This window comes from Folsomia candida, unplaced genomic scaffold (assembly GCF_002217175.1).
Source record: "Folsomia candida strain VU population unplaced genomic scaffold, ASM221717v1 Fcan01_Sc004, whole genome shotgun sequence".
In the NCBI taxonomy this organism is placed as follows: Eukaryota; Metazoa; Arthropoda; class Collembola; order Entomobryomorpha; family Isotomidae; genus Folsomia; species Folsomia candida.
Genome location: NW_019091196.1, coordinates 11,154,296 through 11,162,659, shown reverse-complemented (window position 1 = coordinate 11,162,659; position 8,364 = coordinate 11,154,296).

Here is an 8,364-nt window from a genome sequence, read left to right as displayed (position 1 = left end):
GTTTCATCGAATTAGGCAAACGGGGTCAAACGAACGAAGGAAAAGTTGGTAAGAAACGCCAACATCTTTCATATAGAGATATGGCTAAAGTATAATACATAAGTATTGTCAATAATATGACCAATGCACCTTTATATTTCGTTTTTTGTCCTCAATTTCATTTGAAGTGAAAAGGGTGAAGGTGACAAAGTAGTCCGTGCTTGAAGCCTGGTTCTATCCGGAATGATAAAAGGCCGGAAAAAGGATTCTTAAAATAAAAGAATCAGAATTGGACCCTAAAGCATACCGGGTGGGTCCAAATGCTAATGTTCCTCTCTCTCTCTCTCTTTAGCTGTCATCCATCCAATTGTCAACTGAAGAGCTTTCTCTTTCTCTCTTTTCCACAAAAAATTCACATCCTCCTAAATTCTTCCTGTATCATCTTCTCGGAGAAAAGTGTATGTAATGTGAGTGAACGTGAGGTTGCTTAGTTTTGCTTGCGAATCACGTCCAGTCCTACAGTGATAAAAAATCCTCGATGGGTTTCAGATTCTTTTCATGCAATTCCTCTCTCACTTTTAGCACTCTTCTACTCAATATTCTCCCCTTTGTCTAGTCAGAATAAGAATCAGGGAATGGGAAGAGAAAGTTGAAAAACGGTAACACGGACGGACGGACTAGCGGGTGAGACACGTTTATGCCCGGATCCGTCGGCTCATCTCTGCCTCATCGGCAAACAGAGCGAGACGAGACAAGACGGGTAGTGAATTGGAGTTAGGTGATGAATTGGTTCAAGGAAATATAATACGATTCTCAAGAAAGAACTTTATTGGTACATTTTAGGAGGAGATCATACATATGGACGTACGTTATAGTTATGTAATGAATCGAATTTGGATTTCTTTCTTTTTTGATTGCAAGAACACTTGAAAAGAAATGCGAAATGTTTTTCTTTCCTAATACTTTCTGCTATCGAGATAGGAGGATAGGGTATTTGAATTTCGGTTTTGTGTGGTCTGATTTGGTGAAAGTTATAATTTCTAGTTCAAGTTGATGTTATAGCCTGCGATAAATTCCATCAAATGTGTGATGATGGCGATAAAATTTTATGATTTGTCTTCTTCACGTCAATGTCAAGGGATTAAATGTTTTCTTTTATTTTTTCGAACCATTTTTCCAATCCATTGTCCACTCTGCTTGGCTTATGGGAAAATTTCCATTGCCTGAAATGAAGAGTAAGTGCTACTTTATTCTTATTTTTATTGCACTACTTCTACTGTTCTTCTTAGCACGCCTTCAAAATTGGCAAATGTGCCAGTATCTTTTGGCAATTGTCCAGAGAGCTTGCGAATTCCATATCTATTTTGGCGATGGGTGGTGGATATATATCTATAACCTTTCTCTTATTATTATTCACATAGAGCTGCCTGGCTAGATTGAAGGGAAGATAGAAATGCATATTATAACATGCACTTCGTATCCCTGAGTCAGTTCATTGGACACTATTATCAATAGACATGGATCGATTCGCTTTCTGTGCGATCTGATCTGTACAATTCAATGCGTATCTGATATTAAAATCTCAAGTTTATCTTTTTGTCCAGCATCACAAAGTTGATTCCACGAAGAAGAAGAGGAATACGAACGGCTCAAGATTCGTATGTTCTTTTTGAGCTTATATATTATTTTGCACAAGGAGGAGAAGAAGAAGATTTAGTTTCTTATTCTCAATCTCTCTCAAGCGGCTGGAAAAGGCTCAAGAAAGGAGAAAACTCCTCTCAAAATGATTGAGAATGGGATTGAAAGCCTTTGTACTCCGTATACTAGGCTTGGATCAGAAGATCGAGTTGAGATTTTGTGGTTTGATTTACTACTTTTACCACTGCCACGAGCAACGAGGTTTGTGGCCGTCTGTGAGAGACTTTCACTACGTACTTAATTCAATAATGCATCAAACCGAATACCAACTAAATATGATTCAAACTCTGGCGTGTTTTTTTTGCGTGTCGTAATCTTGTAACGTTTTGTGGGCTTATTTCGTTTTTCGGAAAATCTAGTGAAGAATACTACTACATACATAAATCGAGATTATAGAGATGGAGCAGAATAAGAAATTATGTAGGACAAGATGGGAATCATTTGTGTATTTATGGCTGAACGAAATCAATATGCTACTACATATTGATTTAATTTCGTTAAAAAAATAATGACTTTCTCTCTTGCAAACACACATAAACCAACACAAATCAACTAAAGTGTTGTTATTTTATGTGTTATGTACACATTATTGCATTCCAGAAGAGATTGAAACAATGAGGACAAAAGCGGATGGAGGGAGGATTGCAGGATAATTTTGGTAGTGAAAGTAATAAATGAATGGTAAAAATCAAGAATGTGAAATTCTGTACTTTTCCTTTTTCGTGGAACTACACATGTACTGGTGAAAGTGGGAAACTTGCCTACTTTCTCTGGAAGAGCGTGAAGTTCCATTTGATGGAAAACACGCTCTGCCAGACAGACAAGTCGTAAAGATCCCGGTGCTGTTCTTCTGGTGAGATTTATCATTGGAATTAAGGAAATAGTACAACTCGCGATTTGTGTGCCCCTTCTTCTCCATCCATCCATCCAATCACGCAATGTTGAATGTCCAACCGAATAATGATGACCTGACCTGAATGAAGGAGAATTTGGCCTCCTCACATATTGCGTTTCTCTCTCTTGTGCTAAACTCCATTATGAATGTTGTATGATGGTTGGAGTGCGTTACATAAACCCAGAAATTGGAGAAAGTGGGCCAAATCTCCGCTCCGTCTTGGAATTATATCGGAGACAGACAGTTTTGGACTCGAGGTAAAATGACACAATCAATCAAAATGGTTGTTGAGCTGGATTATATAGTTTGCGAACTACTGCTGGGATTTGTCACATCAAAGGGATACTCATGATCAGGATGACAGTTGTTGTACCACATAGTGCTGCTGCTCTATTCTAAATAATGCAGGATGATAAAATACCTTGTGTGTGTATCTCGTGGAGTGGTCGCGGAATCTCGTGAGAGTTCAATAATGAATTTGCTACGCGCAGTTAAGAGGTTTTTTGGGGAAAGTTCTATCAACGGACGGCTTTTGTTAGGGGGCTGCTGTTTTTTACAAGTTGACAAATTCCGTTCTGTGGTTGGTTATACGTATGTATTACTAAATTTTCTAGATTTTTGTCCAATGGCGTTTGTCACATGGAATAAATTGCTACTGTGTGTGTACCGTGTAATCCTGCTGTCCCGTGAGAGAGTAAGAGAAAGTAGGTGAGTGAGTATCAGTGTCAGTCGGTTGGAGAAAGGTGAAGGAATGAATGAATGGACATTCCAGCTTCACCTATGAATAATAAATTGCCCTGAATGTTCTGAATGCCAAACACGGGGCTGGTTCTGTTCTGCTACATACATGAATGCATTAAGTTTCGAGATAGGTCTGGCTGGCCGGACTAGTGGTGCAGTGAGCCCGCATCGCCTTTGCAGATTAGTGTATGTGTTGTACCGTTGATCGAATAGCTGCTGATTTTCTTGCTGGCGCTGGAGAAAGTAATATCACAAATGAATTTGGTAGGAAAAATATGTCGTGATGATGATGACACTAGCTGGCTCGGGTCATGTATTTTATGAGGGTCAAGACTAGGATTTTGTGCCAAGTTACTGGGATTTGACTTTGAGCTGGCCTTTGATCTAGCGTTATTGACTGATTTGTTGGCATTTAGCGTAGTCAGAAATTTCTATGTCCGTACGTGTGTTTGGATGGATTCTCTTTTTAGTACATATAATATAAGTGAAAGCTTACAGTAAAACGTTAAATTTTGATAACATTATTATTATGAAATATGCCCCGTACATGTTCCGAAGTCAAATCTCAAATGACTTTTGCAATTTACTTTTGCACTTTTGTACCCACCGAGAGTGGGAGAATCATTGAATTATTTACCAAAGCAGAGCTGCCCCATATTTCAGGAAGGAGAAAGTGGTAATAAATGCTCTACCAAGCAACATTACAGTGTGGGGATTTCCCTCTCGAAGAGATGTTACTTACCAAAGCATCTAAATCCAAAAGAGAGAGAAAGAGGTTAAGCGAATAAGCGTATTCGAACTCCTTGTCCGATCTAGTTGCTGGATAATTTAATTATTTTGGAGTTGGCTGGAGAGAAAGCGCATACATCTTCGGAATGGAAGGAAGCGAAGCGGGGTCACCGTCTCATCTAAATTGAATCCATGCAACGAAATTATTGTGGCATTGATTAAAGTGGAGGTCTCCCCTCTAAATGTCTTATTAATTTAAATCAAGTGCCCTTAACGAGAATGATTCATGTGTATGAAGGAAGGAAGATGTCTTGATATTCGTACATCGCCTCTAGCAGGTTGTGTGTACATAGTTCATTATACGAGGATTGGAGCATCACAAGACGGGAATAATAATAAGCACCTGATAAGCACTTTCTTAGCAATATAATACAGCAGGCTTTCTTAATTCCACTCCGTTGACGTTGTTGTTGCAATCCGCATTAAATATTTTATCCAGAAAGCGCACCGTTGCAAATTAATTCACCGTCTGTCTAACCTAAACCCCGTGAACATGGCAGTTGGCACACGTCAATTATTCGCCACTGGTACTTTCGTTGAGCTATGTAACTATTTATGTAGTATGGTTAGATGTGAATATGAAACTGATGGTCGTGATTATTTCTACGATGTCTGGGTTGAAACATGGCCTAACCTTTCTTATTATGGAGGTTATCATGCAATAAAGTCAATATATCAAGCGAGCCGTATGTTGAAGGTCACCAGGAACGAAATAAAATCCACATCCGGCTCTTGATTGCTCTTCATACTCGTGCGGTAAAAGTGAAAGCAGCCAAGCAGCGATATATTAAACGAATGCGATAAGAATATTTTATGTGGTAGCGAGCGAACCTAATGGGGCTGCTGCTACTACGATATGTTGTTATTTGATAGCCCGTGATTCCGTTAATGCCTTCTCTCTCCTTGCTCTCAGGTCATGTTTACAACTCGACAATTAACCTTTCTTTATCCTCCTGCAATCACTCATCAGACATGATTAAGATGTCGAGACACATTACTGCACGTACTTTCCCGGATGGATAAAACCGAGCCCATTAGGTTGTAGCAGGAATAATTTATTTCAAGAAAAACTTGTAAACATTGCCTTATTTATGAGACAAAGTGCTTTTCTGTAAGTTTGTGTATTTTAAAACCGAAACTTTTTCTGTTTCAAAGCTCTCGAATGGAGAGGTGGTCAGCCGGGTAGAAATAATTTGCAGAGAGAACAAAGGATAATGACGTGAGAGGGAAACATGCTATTTTGCATGACACTTTGCACTTACACTTCTGATGTGTTTGGTGATGCGAGGAAATCTTTCTCTGGATTTGCGGTTGCTTTCACTTTGATCTGAACTCGTACCATTTTAGACTTTGTGTGTGGGTGTACTGTACTTTACTGCTTGTTCCTGCCATGCCACACATACTTTTAAACCCTAGCACGTCAGAATAAAAACAACGAGTTTATATTTACCTTCTGCTTGGAGTCGCCCTGCATCATTTACCACCGTTCCTGGTAACATACGAGAAAAAATGGAACCGAGGCGAGATTTACTTATTTATATGTCTCGAACAATGTATATATATGTACATACATACGTCACATATGTTTGTCCCATGGTACCGTAATCTTTTAAAATGTTGTACATTAGCTTCACCACTGTTCTCGGGTCGCGTTATACAATAAGAAATTGGTGATACATTCAGAAGTCAAATTTTATGTCGTGTTACTTACATAGCTCCCAGTCATTATATTCTAGTTATTACGGTAAGATTGGTTTTATTTGGAAACGTAATGCTCCCTTTATTTAACAAGCGAGGATGCTAATAAGTACATAATTTGACAAAATTATATCACGGATCAAAGGGTCATGTCATTATCTGTAATATTTTTGTGATTGCACTTCGTTGTTGACTTAACAAACAGTCTCGTCGCCGTATTGATGTCTGTCTTGGGATGAATTAAATTACCAAATTATTTTGATAAGTTATAAATTACAAAGTGAAATCATAAGTTTTGTCTACTTGCGAAATAATCAAAGCCTATAATTTGTACTTTGGTGGTGGCACAAACCTGAATAAGGTTGATTTGCTTGTCGAATTGAATAGATTATTGAATTTCTATACCCAAATTCAACACCATAGTCTAGTCTCGTTAGTGTGGAGGTGTATATCCTTCTTGGCATTCAATAAGGATTGCATTCCTCTACCTGACTTTTCATCCTTATTTTATCACCCTACTAACAAATTGGCAAATACAATTTAAAACTGGGGAAGGTATCGATGGTCATATATTATGTATTCTTAGTGCCAAAATGCGGGGCGCTACATGTCGTCTCCCGTGTTTTTTCTCCTTGTCTCTTTCTCTGCCCACATGGGAATCGACGAGGAGGTCGCCTTTTAGTATGTCGTTTGATCTAGCAAAACCTCTAAAAAGTCCTATTTTTTTTCTTCCCTTGGAAAAAAATACCTTTACCTGTTTACTCGCAATAATACTCAACGACTTAAATAAAATGAGCAGCAGCAAAGCAATAGGTACATATGAGAATTTTTCCTCACCAACTTAACACACCGTACACTACACGCTTCTTTGTATGTGTAGAAACTTTGTTATAAAGCTTATTTAATTTCCCTAAGGGATTTGAAACGGTTCGAAAATTAGGTATTTCGTTTCATGTAGAGGGAAATGTGGAGCAGGTAAATAATAAGCGTGAATTTAAAGTATACACGATTCCGAAAATGTTGAAACCCACCCAAAGTAGATGGAACGTAATGAAATGTGAGGTATGTTCGTAGGTAACTGAATATGAGAGCACAATTTCGTTACAGTTTAACCTTGCTCCTTTGGATCACCACGGTCGTCGTGGCGTGGCAGCAGGAGTGCATGCCTGGGTATCTTTTTCCTCCATGCTGGACTTTTGAGAAAGTGGGTGAAAGTGAGAGACAAGCAGAACGCGAGAGAGAAAGCAGGGTGGTCTTATCCTTCACAAGTGTGTGGATTCTTCTAGTCGGTTCACTGAATTTGGGTTCTGGTGAATTTAGCTCTCATATGTACCAACCAATCACCGTTTGAAGGTTTTCTCCCTAACTTCACATTAGCCACAGAACAAGCAAGCAAACTTTACTTTTACTTACTTTCTATGGTTTGCTTGCTTGCTTTGCTGGGTTGGTTGGTTGGTAGATCAGATCAAATCTCCAGATAAATTGGGTCATTCTTCCCCTCGTTAGAAACAGCTTGGAGTTTGAGTTTTGTTTCCGGGAAACATGATCGTATATAAAATGTAAAAAGTAAGTGGATGGATGGATGGGATGTAAAGGTGGGTTAATTTTACATTTCCAAAATTAGAAAGTCTGTGTGCGAGATGTGTTACAACTTTGTCATGCATTCACCAAGGGAGTTGATGGAAGAAGGGGTTGCTCGGGTGCAGAGCCGTACCGTGAAATTTTCAGGCCTGGTATGAGCTTCAGTGCCGGGCCCTTCATGTTCAATATATTCGATATTACGTAATCGTTTTCGCTCCAGAATACTAATAGTATCTTGGAACGAAGTAATATTTTACCTATTTAGAGCACACTATTTTCCCAGATCCACGGGAAAATAGTGACAATTAAATTGTAATTTTAAATTGCTCACACACCAAAATTACCCGAACCATAATTTACGTTTTCCTGCAGGACAACATTCATGAATGTTCGTGTTTTCGGTTGTGGCAGAATTTGTGAATATATTTAAGCCAAATCAGGGTTTTTCAAAGTGATAAACTTTGACCCCATTTCAAAAATGAAAGAACATTTTTGCACATAATTACATTGAGTTTAAGAAACTTCCACAATTCAAAAACTTTTGATTTTTCGAATTTTCTGGTCTGTAACATTTTTTCAAAATTTCGAAATAGCATAAAAGTTTCAAACATTAAAAGTTTCTCCAAAAACATTTTTAGGCCTTTTAAGATGGCCTTATAGATTTGTCAAGATGTCTGTCTGTCCGTCCGTCTGTAGACACGATAACTCTCTTTAAACAAAAGCTATCGAGTTGAAATTTTGCATGCTTCATCTTCAGGTAAAAAGTAAGGATGAGTTCGGAGATGGGTATGATCGGTCAAGTGGTTGGCCAGTGGATGTCATTTCCACCCAAATGTGTTGCCATTAACTATCAAGATGGCATTAATACCATCTTAAAAGGCCCCGCAAAGTTGCTTGGAGTAGGTTTTTATAATTTTATAGAGGTAATTTTTTAGAAAACATGTCCCTTGATTTTTGAAATAGCGTTCAAATTTTAAAATTAG